We start from the raw sequence: 16,026 nt of genomic DNA on the forward strand, positions 1-16,026 counted from the left end.
CACCAAATATATAATTCATTCTCAAATATATAATAAATGAATTCACAATTTAATTATCAAACATAAACTATTAATATATATGATATATATATATAATAAGTCACATTCCGTGTATCTCACGGTAGAATAACCATTTAATTCATACAATTTCAAATCACGACAAATCATTATATAATGCGATGTGTTTTTATAACTTATAAATAAAATATTTAATAATATTTTTATAGCGTAATAATACGCGAGAGTAAAGTATACTCACAACTTGCTATCCACACGCTTTAATAACATCATAGCGATGTCGTGTTCTATACGTTCCGGTTCCCGTTGGTAGTCGCCTCTCTAGGCCTACGCGAAGTCGATAATAACTCGAATTAATGAAAATCTAGCAATAATAAATTTATCCAAAACTAGATTTCTAGCCAACTTCGGCTATCGAAATCGTTTACTTAAAATAGTCTAACCCCTAAATAAAATTACATTCTTAAAGTTTATAATGTCACCTACAACTTTTATTTAGGTCTCAGACTAAGATTAGCACTCGAAGGTGTCGGAAACTATCCCATAAATTATTTCCTTGGGGCTGTTTTTAAACTGCAGGGGTGACTGCACAACAAAATGTTCTGCTCTAAATGAACTTCTTAGAGGCAGAATTATAATAACCTTATCCTTAGAAAATTATAGACAACATCTTAAAGTTTCTTTACCAACAAACGGAGCTCAATTTGGAGTTACACAACTCAAGATATGACCCTCGCACTAAGGCTGTTTTGCACAACAATATTGTGCAAAACGTCAAACTAGTTTGCGTCGAGACTAAAACCTTAATCGATATCATGATTTCATATCAACACAAGCCAGACCCCCATACACACCAATAGATAGTTGAAATCCATGATTAAAATATTTTCAAACTCATTTGAACATGGTTTTCATACCTAAGCCGAATACTACCATTATTTTTCATCCAAGTTTTCATTCAACATACTCAATCAAATTCAACTCCAATTCAGCCCTACTGACTCTTAATCAGAGCATGTAATTATCATTTGAACTCTTATACTCCTAACATTTATCATGGCCAAATACTTTAGTCAATTTCCTATCCAATGTTTCATTCATAACAACACCAGCTTTTAAGCTATCAAACATCATCAACTCATGAAATTGCCAACTCCTAAGCTATAAAACCTATCCAATTTATCCATCAAGAATTAATTAATTTCCAGAAATTAATCCTTACCTTGATTGATAATCAAATCCGAATGGTTCTAGCTTCAAGAATCACCATTAAAATCCACCATGTAAGCTCACAATTTCACTACAATGATCAAACATTCATATCACCCTTATAATCATCAAAACCGAAACTAATAACTATGAAACCCTAATTATAAAATGAGATTCTTACCTCAAATTGAATCCATAATCCAGTAGAGGATCCTTTCCTTGTTCCGTGGCCGCAAGAATCACTCGATTCGGATCAAAAACGAAGAAGTTGCGGTAATTTGAAAATTTGTTAATGTTCTTCAATGGAGGATGGGGAGAAACGAATTTGGCTAGCTGAAATGAGGGTTTTGCTGATGTTAAATCATAAGGAATTGATATATATAATATTGGAAAATGTCTCCTTTGGTCCTTGAAGTTGCCACCTCCTTACACTTAAATTCCCAAGCTTTTCTTTTGCTCAATTTAGCCCAGAAATCACTTAATCGTTTAATCTCGACAAAATTTTGTATTATTTATGTACAAATAATTAATACTCTTCCGCCAACTTATTATTTAAACCCCGTTAATCGATTTTGTCAAATTTTGGCTAAAACGCTCAATTTTTTAGTTTTAGCGAAAACGACGATTTCCGTCACTTTTTCGTCCTTATTTTTCTATTATGAATATTGTTATCCAAATTATCAATTTTATTTTCTTAATTACTGATTCCCGTCAATAATTTATTTATTTAATATTTTTCGGGCAATAAAATTCCATTTTCTAATTTCTCGGGGACTTAATCTTATTTTTAATTCCAACTTTTTCTTTGTCCCTTTTAATTATTTTAGGCATTACAAATATTGAAATTCCTTCTTTAAATTTCAATATCGACCTATCCTCGTCCTTAATTACTTAATTTCTTCGCTAACTCCCTTTTCTAGTCGCTTTGACCACTAATTTAAATTGTGTTGCCCACTTTGGCAACGTCAAACGTACGGGGTATTACATTCTCCCCCCCTTATAAAAATTCGTCCTCGAATTTTTCTATACTTAAATTACCTTCTTAGGTAAACTTCCTATTATCTTCTTTTACGTTTTTCTTCGTGATTTCTGTCACGCGTAGACTTGTTGCTCCTCCGCGGTACTTTAGTCGTCGTATCTCTTTTGTATCGTACTTGATACAACTTTTAAACGTCCCTATATTGTCCTTTATTTATTAATCAAAATCTTAATTTTATTAATTTAGAACAATTTAATTGAATAACTTAATGTTTTAAGTTAATTTTAACTTATCCAAAATTGCTCTTCTGGTCAACTTTGACCTTTAAAATAGCTTTTTCGAGTAGCTCGTTTGTTAAAAAAAGTTGGAAGTCTTATAGTCTTCAATGCCATCTTCAACTTTCATTGGAACATCGAGTTCAAAATAATCCTCGACGATGTCGAAAACTTGCACTGAAATTGCTTCCATGAGGTAGCTTTGGAATTGCACTTGCAAGTCCTTTAGGCCGCTGTTTAAGTCGATAAACCAAACGTCTAAAAATGTCTTAAGCTGAATTTAATTCAGCATTCCCATATTTTATCATCTCGTCTACAACTTTCAGTGAGACTCGACCTATTTTCGAGATTTCCTTGACTTCCAGAAACGTTCTCAAAGTTGACACCTTCTCAACACTTTTATTTTTCCCTTAATTTCGTATTCTTCACTCACTCTTAAGGTTTAAATACAACCAATTTAATTTAGCAATGCCTTGATTGAATTATCCAAATTCAACCTATGCAATACAATCTACTTATATCCATTTGTTTCGATTAGCAATAATCGTGTTTTGAGGTCCAAACACAGCTCAAAACGTGGGCTCGTGGGCAAATTAGAAACTGCGCCCTTTAGTATTCACTTATACTATTCTTGTAGAGTATAAGTTTGATTCTTCACTTTATCTCGAAGTTCACTCTCCTTTTACTTTCTTTCAACGACGTTTCGCATCCTTAATAACTTTTGTACCAAAAATCGTCTTTTTGTAGCATTGTTACCTACCTTCCCATTGTTTATTCATGTATACTTTTGATAATCTTTTTTTCCTTTTCGCATTGCATAACTTTGGAGTTTATCAATGTCTAACGTTATCTTTCTTGATATTTTCTGTCTTCCTCGTATCCATTTATGTACATACTTATACATGACATTCTTATCGTTGTCTTATGGTATATATGAATACCTTTCCTTTTATACCAATCGCTCTCTTCATGGCCTCATGGTGTTGAATTTCATGAAGTCGAATGCACGTGAGGCATTACTTACTTTATGTCGTATCCTTCTTTATCTTTCGACTCTTGGACGTCAATTACTTATATTAGACTGGTGACGTCTTCACCATCGTTTTACAGAGTTTGTTTTCTTTTTTTATTGTATTTCTCGATCCTCGTATACACCTCATTCTAGGATTTTTGATCTTATCTCTTGATCTAAGGTAGATAAATTATCCTTCAAATTTTGTCGATGCGAAATACTCTCGGTTAAGTGTAAATTTTTATCTCAAACTCTTACTGATACTCCACTTATCAGCAAGGTTAATTTTTGTATTTATATCAAATCCATCCATTTAATTCCTTTAGTCGACAGCTTCACCAAATCCAATTTCCTCTTATATTTTCACTTTAATCTTCATATAACGTATCTTTCTGATAGCCAATCGTCCCACATTTTACTCCCTTTCTTTGTTTTAAACGCGTATTATCCAATTTTCCTCTATACCACTCGTATCCCGCATTCTTTTCGGATCTTTACATTTTGTTATTTTCATTATAAGCTTCTTACTTTCACTCTGTCTTACCCTTGTGTAAGTACAATCATAAGTGTCTCATCGACACCTCTTACTACTCATCTCGATCGATTCGATAACGTTTTATTATTATTTAGGCTCAATTCTTTTATTGGGGTGCATTTTATCACATACGTTTATTTTTTTTTTACTGTCGCAGGGCTTTACATCGGAGTTCTCTTACAAAACAAAACAAAATTTCCAATCACCTTATATTGGTTTGGCCGGCCATTTCAAACTTTTCATTTGATTTCAAATCGCTTTGAAAACTCTAGTACAATTGTGGCTCAGAGTGATGACAGCTCTCATCACTAAAGAGTTGCTCGATAAAATCATATTTTCTTTCATCGTTGTAAAAATATGATGCATGACCTATATTTTGAAAAAAATATTTTTCGTACAAAAATTGTATGCATTGCTAACGTGATTATGATTGGCCATATGCAATGTCTTAGCCTAATTACACCGTTAAAAACATAAGTTTTTCACATCCTTTGCGAAACCGTATGTCCCTCCAGATTACGCACTCTGCGACATTATTGGCTTTTATTATTTTTTTATTGGAGTTTATTATGATTTTGATATTGAAAGTTTTGTCGTCTGCTAACACTTGCCTAAGTGTTTCGCAGCCAAAACTATTCCTCTCCAACACTTCAAATCAAACCCCACTCTATATCTTCTAATCTCCATTTATCTATACGATCCATCTTTTCGATCACATACTTGTATCTCGTAGCCTTTAGGCATACATATCGATTCTTCACAATGATCTTTGTTCTCTAATCACTTACCATCCTTCGCAATAAATAAAACGTAATATTAGGAATTACGTTTGATGATATATGTATTTTATGTGTTTTTCGTTCAATTGTTATACTATAAATTATGCATAGGATAATTCCTAATAAACACAGTTTATCATAATCTATTTCTATTAGCAATGCCTACATGATACACTATTTATCATATGCACACCACATCGATCAAACACAATTACGATCAATCATATACCAAAACAAAGCAATTAACCACATAAAATATGCAACGCACAGTTTATATCATTCATGTAAACACGTGAATCAAATCAATCGCATATTAGAGCAAAATAATATAAATATTTCAATCACACAAACATGTATGACATACAACATAGAAATCATTTCGTATATTGGATGTCTGATTGGACTTACCCCTCTCTCGGGTCACAATGCCACGTTCGCATTCTCTAGCGCGTCTAGCACTGCCTCTATTTCTATGCACCAATTTAGGGTCATGCCAAATACTAAGATCATTACTCCTAAGTATAGGGAATATCGATCTTTCACGTCGGGAGGAAAAGGTTGAAGGAAATCATCATTCCACTCGAATTACTAGCTATTTGACAAGCTCCAACGGTTAATGATCCAAAATATTTCAACTCATAGTCATATAACTCCACAAGCCGGGTCCTAATCCCTTAATGAACTTAATGTTGACTCCTCCATTATCTCGGTTACACTCAAGCATTGCGTCCACCATAAGCAGAAACATAGTAGTGTATGCTTCAATCATAAGTGTACCCTGAAAAAATTCTATTTGTGCTTGAATACTTGTTTGGTCTCGCCTCGGCCTGGTTCTCCTTTCGAATTATCTCATCTCTCATGTCACGGTACCTAAATACCTTAGCCCAAAACTGACTACCTCCAAATACTTCAATATCAGGATCCTCTGTTGGATCCTCCTTAGATGGGTCTTCCTCACTTCCCTTACTAACTTCCATCTTAGGCAAGATGGTCCTACCCCGAGCTATAAAATTTGTCACCATGACAAATACCTGTTCCCATGGCTCTTAGGTGATCCTCTGACATTAGTGTGAAACCCATTTTGATGTATTCCTTATCGTTTGTCAGTAACTATATGAAATCCATTTTGATAAATAGGAGGCGCTTCATCCTCTTCTCATACAGCATATAGCTGGGTTCCCTTTTTGCCTAGATATGCTAAATAAGAAGAATTCTTCATCATACGATAGTGTCCAAACCACTCTTCCACAATATCCAATAATTTAATATATGATATGCACCATCTAACTTAAATTTTGACTAACTATCTAAGCATATCACTGTCACTTAAACACCTAAGAAATCTCTCACACATGCGTTCTACTAGGCAATAGATAGCCTATAACTTCAAGTAAATTGAATCAAACACATATAGTCAATAAGGCTCAACTCTATACGCTGCAGTAGTTCCTAGGTACTTAAGGTCAAACAAACACTTTTCACAGACTGGCAGTGGTAACCGAACCAACTGCTCTGATACCACTTTTGTCACGACCCAAAATCGAGGGCCGCGACAGGCGCTACAGAATGCGAATTTTAGTTCCAAAACCCGTAGCAAGCATGAAATTCACTAAAACGTTTTCGCAATTATGTTATAACACGGAAGCATTTAATTACGAAAACATTACAAGTCATTTTATAAACACCGATTACGCAAATCCAACATCGTTATAATATTTGTGTTATACACAATAGCAGTTATAAACATTTGCCAACACTATAGTATTATCCTAGGTCATGACTGGTCACACAATGTACTACTGCAGAGTTCGCGGAAGTCAGACTGTACATAGTTAAACAAACTTCCGGCAAAACAATGGACTTCTAGTCACTCCAAGTCTAGGTACTTGAAATGTTTAAAAACCACGGGGTCAGCTTAAGCTGAGTGAGATATACCTTACTAACGGTATTATCACAAAAATAACATCGCAATTGAAAATCATTTATTTAATTAAATATAATGTTATCATATTACAAACAAAGATTTGATCCGATAGAAACCTTAAATCTTAAACTCCTAACCTTTCCTAATATGTATCGCATTCGTATCAAATCATTTTAATCCAAGTGGTACGGTCCCGAGATAGTTCGACTGAGTTACCGCTACCACGTGGCATAGTCCCGAGATAGTTCAACCGAGTTACTCATGCCACTGCTTAATCCCAAGGTGGGAGTCCCGAGATAATTCAACCGATTTACTCACTAGATACGGGTCCCGAGATAGTTCAATCGAGTTACCTCGTATCTACCAAATATAATCCTCCTTCCACTTTATAATCACAATTATGATTAACATTTAATGAGCTTATATCAAACATTTCTATATACACGTATCTAGACACCGGTGATCACACGGCCTATTGACGCCTAATAGGTAGATTGTTTCTTCGGATCACACATCATTTTCAAGCATAGAACAAATAGTAATAAACGATATACGATATTTCAAACATAGAACAAACAACAATAAAACACTACACAATTTGATCCAACACCAAATATATAATTCATTCTCAAATATATAATAAATGAATTCACAATTTAATTATCAAACATAAACTATTAATATATATGATATATATATATATATATATATATATATATATATATATATATATATATATATATATAATAAGTCACATTCCGTGTATCTCACGGTAGAATAACCATTTAATTCATACAATTTCAAATCACGACAAATCATTATATAATGCGATGTGTTTTTATAACTTATAAATAAAATATTTAATAATATTTTTATAGCGTAATAATACGCGAGAGTAAAGTATACTCACAACTTGCTATCCACACGCTTTAATAACAGCATAGCGATGTCGTGTTCTATACGTTCCGGTTCCCGTTGGTAGTCGCCTCTCTAGGCCTACGTGAAGTCGATAATAACTCGAATTAATGAAAATCTAGCAATAATAAAGTTATCCAAAACTAGATTTCTAACCAACTTCGGTTATCGAAATCGTTTACTTAAAACAGTCCGACCCTTAAAAAAAATTACATTCTTAAATTTTATAATGTCGCCTACAACTTTTATTTAGGTCTCGGACTAGGATTAGCACTCGAAGGTGTCGGAAACTAGCCCATAAATTATTTCCTTGGGGCTGTTATTAAACTGCAGGGCTGAATGCACAACAAATTATTCTTCTCTAAATGAACATCTTAGAGGTAGAATTAGAAAACCCTTATACTTAGAAAATTATAGACAACATCTTAAAGTTTCTATACCAACAAACGGAGTTCAATTTGGAGTTACACAACTCAAGATATGACCCTCGCACTAAGACTCTTTTGCAAAACAATTTTGTGCAAAACGTCAAACTAGTTTGCGTCGAGACTAAAACCTTAATCGATATCATGATTTCATATCAACACAAGCCAGACCCCCATACACACCAATAGACACTTGAAATCCATGATTAAAATATTTTCAAACTCATTTGAACATGGATTTCATACCTAAGCCGAATGCTACCATTATTTTCCATCCAAGTTTTCATTCAACATACTCAATCAAATTCAACTCCAATTCAGCCCTAATGACTCTTAATCAGAGTATGTTATTATCATTTGAACTCTTACACACCTAACATTTATCATGGCCAAATACTATAGTCAATTTCCTATCCAATGTTTCATTCATAACAACACCAACTTTTAAGCTATCAAACATCATCAACTCATGAAATTGCCAACTCCTAAGCCATAAAACCTATCCAATTTATCCATCAAGAATTAATAAATTTCCAGAAATTAATCCTTACCTTGATTGATAATCAAATCCGAATGGTTCTAGCTCCAAGAATCACCATTAAAATTCACCATGTAAGCTCACAATTTCACTACAATGATCAAACATTCATATCACCCTTATAATCATCAAAACCGAAACTAATAACTATGAAACCCTAACTATAAAATGATATTCTTACCTCAAATTGAATCCATAATCCAGTAGAGGATCCTTTTCTTGTTCCGTGGCCGCAAGAATCACTCGATTCGGATCAAAAACGAAGAAGTTATGGTAATTTGAAAATTTGTTAATGTTCTTCAATGGAGGATGGGGAGAAACGAATTTGGCTAGCTGAAATGAGGGTTTTGCTGATGTTAAATCATAAGGAGGTGATACATATAATATTGGAAAATGTCTCCTTTGGTCCTTGAAGTTGCCACCTCCTTACACTTAAATTCCCAAGCTTTTCTTTTGCTCAATTTAGCCAAGAAATCACTTAATCATTTAATCTCGACAAAATTTTGTATTATTTATATCCAAATAAATAATACTCTTCCGCCAACTTATTATTTAAACTCCGTTAATTGATTTTGTCAAATTTTGGCTAAAACGCTCAATTTTCTAATTTTATCGAAAACGACGATTTCCGTCACTTTTTCGTCCTTATTTTTCTCTTATGAATATTGATATCCAAATTATCAATATTATTTTCTTAATTACTGATTCCCGTCAATAATTTATTTATTTAATATTTTTCGGGCAATAAAATTCCATTTTCTAATTTCTCGGGGACTTAATCTTATTTTTAATTCCAACTTTTCCTTAGTCCCGTTTATTTATTTTAGGCATTACAAATATTGAAATTACTTCTTTAAATTTCAATATCGACCTATCCTCGTCCTTAATTACTTAATTTCTTCGCTAACTCCCTTTTCTAGTCGCTCTGACCACTAATTTTAATTACGTTGCCCACTTTGGCAACGTCAAACGTACGGGGTTTTACATTCTCCCCCCCTTATAAAAATTTGTCCTCGAATTTTTCTATACTTTAATTACCTTCTTAGGTAAACTTCCTATTATCTTCTTATACGTTTTTCTTCGTGATTTCTGTCACGCGTAGACTTGTTGCTCCTCCGCGGTACTTTATTCGTCGTATCTCTTTTGTATCGTACTTGATACAACTTTTAAACGTCCCTATATTGTCCTTTATTTATTAATCAAAATCTTAATTTTATTAATTTAGAACAATTTAATTGAATAACTTAATGTTTTAAGTTAATTTTAACTTATCCAAAATTGCTCTTCTGGTCAACTTTGACCTTTAAAATAGCTTTTTCGAGTAGCTCGTTTGTTAAAAAAAGTTGGAAGTCTTATAGTCTTCAATGCCATCTTCAACTTTCATTTGAACATCGAGTTCAAAATAATCCTCGACGATGTCGAAAACTTACGCTGAAATTGCTTCCATGAGGTAGCTTTGGAATTGCACTTGCAAGTCCTTTAGGCCGCTGTTTAAGTCGATAAACCAAACGTCTAAAAATATCTTAAGCTGAATTTAATTCAGCATTCCCATATTTTATCATATCGTCTACAACTTTTATTAAGACTCGACCTATTTTCAAGATTTCCTTGACTTCCAAAAACGTCCTCAAAGTTGACACCTTCTCAACACTTTTATTTTTCCCTTAATTTCGTATTCTTCACTCACTCTTAAGGTTTAAATACAACCAATTTAATTTAGCAATGCCTTGATTGAATTATCCAAATTCAACCTATGCAATACAATCTACTTATATCCATTTGTTTCGATTAGTAATAATCGTGTTTTGAGGTCAAAACACAGCTCACAACGTGGGCTCGTGGGCAAATTAGAAACTGCGCCCTTTAGTATTCACTTATACTCTTCTTGTAGAGTATAAGTTTGATTCTTCACTTTATCTCGAAGTTCATTCTCATTTTACTTTCTTTCAACGAGGTTTCGCATCCTTAATAACTTTTGTACCAAAAATCGTCTTTTGGTAGCATTGTTACCTACCTTCCCGTTGTCTATTCAGGTATACTTTTGATAATCTTTTTTTCCTTTTCGCATTGCATAACTTTGGAGTTTATCAAAGTCTAACGTTATCTTTCTTGATGTTTTCTGTCTTCCTCGTATCCATTTATGTACATACTTATATATGACATTCTTATCGATGTCTTATGGTATATAGGAATACCTTTCCTTTTATACCAATCGCTCTCTTCATGGCCTCCTGGTGTTGAATTTCATGAAGTCGAATGCACGCGAGTGTAATACCCCAAAATAATTAATTAGCTAATTGGACCACGTGTCTAGTTTGGAATCGCCAGAATGGCGAAATCGGAAGGATTTCTAATAAAAATAAAGTAAATAAATTTCAAGTAGGTCGGTTTTGGGAAATTAATTATGAGGAAGTTAAGGTTATATTTCAATTCTAAAGTTAGAATTGGAATAAAAAGGAAAAATGTCAAGAAAAGCCCAAAATAAAATGCAGGGACCAAAGTGGTAAATTAGCCACTTTGTGTCGAAAATGGAAATTTATAAGTTTTGATGGGAAAGTATTAATATCGAGCTTCGTATTATTTATCGGGTATAAATAATACGTATAAGTTATAATAAAAGAAGTTAACGATTTAGTTATGGACTAAATCGAATAAAAGAAAAGTTTAAAGGACGAATTGTGTTAATTAAAGAGAACAAGGATCAAAGAGCCATTTTAGCCATGATATAAATAGGATATCATATGAATGAAGAATAAGAGAAAGATCCAGAGAGTTCAAACTTCATCGTTTCCTTATTACGCTTCTCACCATCGTCAAGCTACGGTTTCTCCGTTCGGCGTCCGTTTCGGACGATTTTCGCGACGATCTTTTCGAAATTGAATCCTCTATCAATCTTAAGCATCATATCAAGGTAAGATTTCGGTTTTTGATGGTGAAATGGTGTTTTTATGGGCTGTTTGGTATAACACGTAACGTTCGAATCGTTCGGATAGAAATCGAGTTGTTTTTGATGTTTTTGAACTGTAAAATGATGAATTATCGATTAAAATGAATTGGGTATGAATTATGGGTGATTTGGGGCTTCGGAAACGGCCGGAATTCGTCAAAACGTCGCACCCGAAATGGGTGCACGACGTGCTGAAAATCAGCATGTCGTGCTGGTGCGCGACGTGCACCACAGGGTGCGCGACGTGCACCACAGGGTGCACGACGTGCACCATGAAGGGCACGACGTGCCCTTCACAAAAATTGAAGGGCACGATGTGCCAAGCTGGCACGACGTGCCCTACCTCGACCAGAACCTCCGTGGAACTTCCGTGAGTGAAAAATAGCATCCGATAGCTTGATTTGGGTGTGAAACTCAGTCAAATGTCTTGAAATGGATATAAAACATTATATAAATGAATGTTAATGTGATACGTAAGAATTCAATTAAGAAAATTATATAATTCCCAAGTACGAGGAATAGTACTCGATAAGTCGTAAGTACGACTAAGGATCATCGAGTTTTCAAGCAAACTAGAAGTGAAATCTAATCAACTTAAACCTAAGATTTAAAAGTATTATACGTGTGAAAACACGAGGTTATTATCTAATTATTAAACGTTAATTAATATGTATCGGACGTACAAGCGAGCAGTGAGGGCACCAGATGTGGGCTAGCGAGAGCATATCATTTCATAGACCACGTCATTGATTGGATAGCGGTTTCTGTGAGTGGCACTTTACTTTTGTGTATTGTTATTTAAAATTTATTATTTTGATATATTATGAATAAGCACATCGCATAGTATATGATTTGATATATAGCTTATCGAATTGCTTTTATCGACTATCGTTTATTGTTATTATCGATTATTATATCGTTTATCGAATTATTATAGTTTTGAAACCAGTGTGTGATCCGAGGAAACGTGCTACCTATTGGGCGTCAATAGGACTGTGTGATCACCGGTAAGTATGTCAGTCTAGCGTGTCTAGATTGTTATCGTGTCGTAGAATTATATCGAATATCTAACATCGTATATTGAACCGTATCGTATCGTATCGAAGTTGGAATAAGTATATCGAATGGGATACGAGGTTTAACTCGGTTGAACTATCTCGGGACCCGTATCATGTGGGTTTAATTCGGTTGAACTATCTCGGGACCCACACCTTGGGATTAAGAGACGGTAGTGGTTTAACTCGGTTGAATTATCTCGAGACCCTACCCATCGGATCGATCGAATTGATATTTATCGTTATGATTCGTATGAAACTATAGATCGTATTGAGTATCGTGAATGGGGTTTCAATCGGATCTAATACTTGGATTATATGATAGCACGTTATATTATATTTTGATATCGATTATTGATACTACTGATATGTTTTATTGTATGCGATGTTATGTTTTGACCATGCTATTAGTAATGTGCTCACTCACTCAGTATTTTCCCAAATACTGACCCCTCACTTTTGATGTCTTTCAGGTACTTAGGGTGTGGACTTAGCTAGAAGCCGATTTTGGAATCCAGAAGTCAGCTATGTATGTATAGTTCTCTGACTTCTGTGAATGCTGCAGTAGTGGTCCTGCGTCGACAGAGAGTAGCCTAGACAGCAGTAGATTTTGGTTATATATATATTACTTGCTGTTTTTTTTATACTTTTGTAGGCTACGTGTTTTATGTATATAGTACCGTGAGGCCAGTTCGTACAGAGTACGGTAACTAGAGCCCACGAGGTTAACATAATAGTTAGTGTGAATAGTTGTGTATATATGTTATATATGTTTGCTTCTGTTGTGTTGATGTTATTTATTTATTATTTATGAAAAATTAATAGTGATTTAAGGCTTGCTACGGGTTCCGGAGCTACCACTCCCGTTCCCTAGCGCCGGTTGCGGCTCAATATTTTGGGTCGTGACAATGTTGGTATCAGAGCAGTTGGTCCAGTTACCAATGCAAGTTTATTTTGATATTTGTTTGAGAGCAGTTGGACAATTACCACTGCCAGATTTGTCTAATTGTCTGTTTGACTGGAAGTATTCTGTCAGTAAGTAAACCTAGGAACTACTGCAGCAAGAGTCGGACCTTAGTTGTATGTAATTGTGTGATATATGCATTGGTAATATGTAGTATAGCGCGTGCGAATCAGTGCTACTAAGCTAGTAAGTGATTAGCATCTGTATATACGAACGACTGAGATAACTAAGTAATTAAAACTTGCACTGGGATTGTTAAGTGATTGTTTAATCGCGAACTACGTGCGGCTGGATTAAGTGCTAAATGTTTACAGCATTTTATTAATTGATATTGGAATTGCGTGTGGAAATGGGCTCAGATGATCGCTTATGTTTGAAATTGTTTCTTTTCAGCATGTCTGGGTAAAACGGAGCTCAGTCGCATGCTGAGGAAGAACGGGAGGAAGCGCCTCCTATATTTCAAAATGGATTTCACAATGAAGTAGGCGAACCATCTGCGGTCCATCAGAACGGATTCGACGCAAATACTAGAACATCGCCAGAAGTATATCAGAATGGCTATATGTCTGTGTCGGAGATAGGTAGTTCTTCTAGAAACAGAGATAGAGTACATTTGCCGGAGATAGAATATAGCGAAGAAGATGAAGAGGAACCGGAGGAAGATCCGGAAGAGGACACTGAAGAAGATCCGGAGGAGGATCCAGAAGAAGAATTAGAATAAGAGGCAGAAGAAGAATATCCTCAGGAGGAAGAGTATGAAGAAGAAGAACAATTAGAGGAATCAGACGTTGAACAATACAGAAGTGAGCATTTCTGGTCGAGAGTGCAGAGATATCGTGACCTGAGAGAAGATGCAGACATAGCAAATGGTCAGGCACAGATAGCTCTAGACCAAGTCAGGAGACAGATGCGCTCCTTTTCTCGAGGAACGTTAATAGTAGGAATGTATTCTACTGATTTTCTGCGAATGGTTGAGGGAGTTCCTGATCTGAACAAAAACAACAGAACCATCAACCGTAGATATGTCCAAGGTTTAGGACCTGAGTTTGGTGAGTTGTATGAGTACGTAGGTGAGCATTTTGGGACACTCACTACGATGGCCCGTAGGATCGAAACTGAGCATGAGTGGGCGGGCGATCCAGTACGACCCTTTTACTTTAGACGCGAGTACCACCCAGACTACGTCAGCACGTCCTCCAGAATTAGAACTAACCCTTACTTCGTGCAAAGAGGCGGAAGAAACTCAGGTAGAACGGTTAGGGGCCGACACACAGGCGTAGTTATTAGAGAACCTAGAGTTCCGCATCAGGCACCTCCAAGTATTAACGATTTATATGCTTTGAGTATTATGTTTATATGTTTGCATTACTGTGTATATATGTTTGCTGTATTGCATAATAGAATGTCAGTAATAGGATATGCCTATAAAATAATACTTCGGAAAGCGAGAACCTATAGGAAGCGTTGTTATTAAACACGCGCCTAATAAAAGAATATATAAACATTAACTTACCAAAACAATAATATAATACACACTATATAATATATTTGTAGTGAACGTAATTCCTATATTAAGTTCTAGAAACTGTAAAGGAAAAGATATATTACTAGAAGAGGAAATCAATGTGGAACATCGGTACCTGCATCCGTATATGATGTAGTATAGAATGTTGCAGAAGTGGATGTGGTGATTACAGCAGTATAAAAAATTTTGAATTGAATTGAATTATCAGAAATATGGAGAAAGAAGTGATGTGACAGAAGAACAGTCTGTAAATGACAGAAAATGACAGCAATACAAAAATTTGAAATATACCCAATAAGTATAAAGAAAGCCGTTAATAGTCGCAGAGCGTATAATCTAGAGTAAACTTACGATTTTATGAAAATTTTGAAAGTTTTTATGATTTTTCAAGGTACAATTGTTCTCAGAGATCGCATGTGATATTGCATAATCACGATAGGAATGCATAAGAAAATGATTTTCAAAATGTAGATCATGCATCATATCTTTACAATAATGAGGAAAAATGCAATTTTGAGCTACTCTTTGGTGATGAGAGATGTCATCACTCTGAGCTACAATTGTACTAATGATTTCAAACGATTTATAAAAAGTGAATTAGAAAGAGCTGCGCAGCCAAAAGAAGTTTTAAAAATCGTTTTGTTCAGTAAGTAAACTCGGATATAAAGCCCTGCGACAAATAGTGAAAGATTCTTAATAAATAAGACTAAAATTGTAAAATAAACCCTAATTACATAATAAAGTCATATAATGATTAATTGCAACAAGGCTAATAAAGCTAAAGCAGAATATGAATGAGGAGTTATCGCCGGAGAACATACGCAGGTAAAATGCGATGCACTGGCAATATTTAAACAAAGGATGAAATGACAGAGAGTCGTGCTAGACGAAAGAAAGTATAATGAGGAAACTCATATACCCTCAAA

General features: G+C 34.7%; 2 long non-coding RNA genes across 2 annotated transcripts; both read right to left on the reverse strand.

Moving 5' to 3' along the window:
* Nucleotides 1–241: 241 nt before the first annotated feature.
* LOC130015074 (uncharacterized) lies at nt 242–1,497 on the reverse strand. Its single transcript, XR_008790099.1, has 3 exons — nt 1,409–1,497; nt 1,241–1,318; nt 242–345 (listed from the first exon to the last, which is right to left on the reverse strand). It is a non-coding gene; the product is annotated as an uncharacterized LOC130015074 (long non-coding RNA).
* A 6,126-nt stretch (nt 1,498–7,623) lies between these two features.
* On the reverse strand, nt 7,624–8,966 carry LOC126666837 (uncharacterized). The gene is made up of 3 exons (XR_007637991.2): nt 8,791–8,966; nt 8,623–8,700; nt 7,624–7,727 (listed from the first exon to the last, which is right to left on the reverse strand). It is a non-coding gene; the product is annotated as an uncharacterized LOC126666837 (long non-coding RNA).
* Between the last annotated feature and the right edge of the window lie 7,060 nt (nt 8,967–16,026).

Source organism: Mercurialis annua, linkage group LG2 (genome assembly GCF_937616625.2).
Source record: "Mercurialis annua linkage group LG2, ddMerAnnu1.2, whole genome shotgun sequence".
Lineage (NCBI taxonomy): Eukaryota > Viridiplantae > Streptophyta > Magnoliopsida > Malpighiales > Euphorbiaceae > Mercurialis > Mercurialis annua.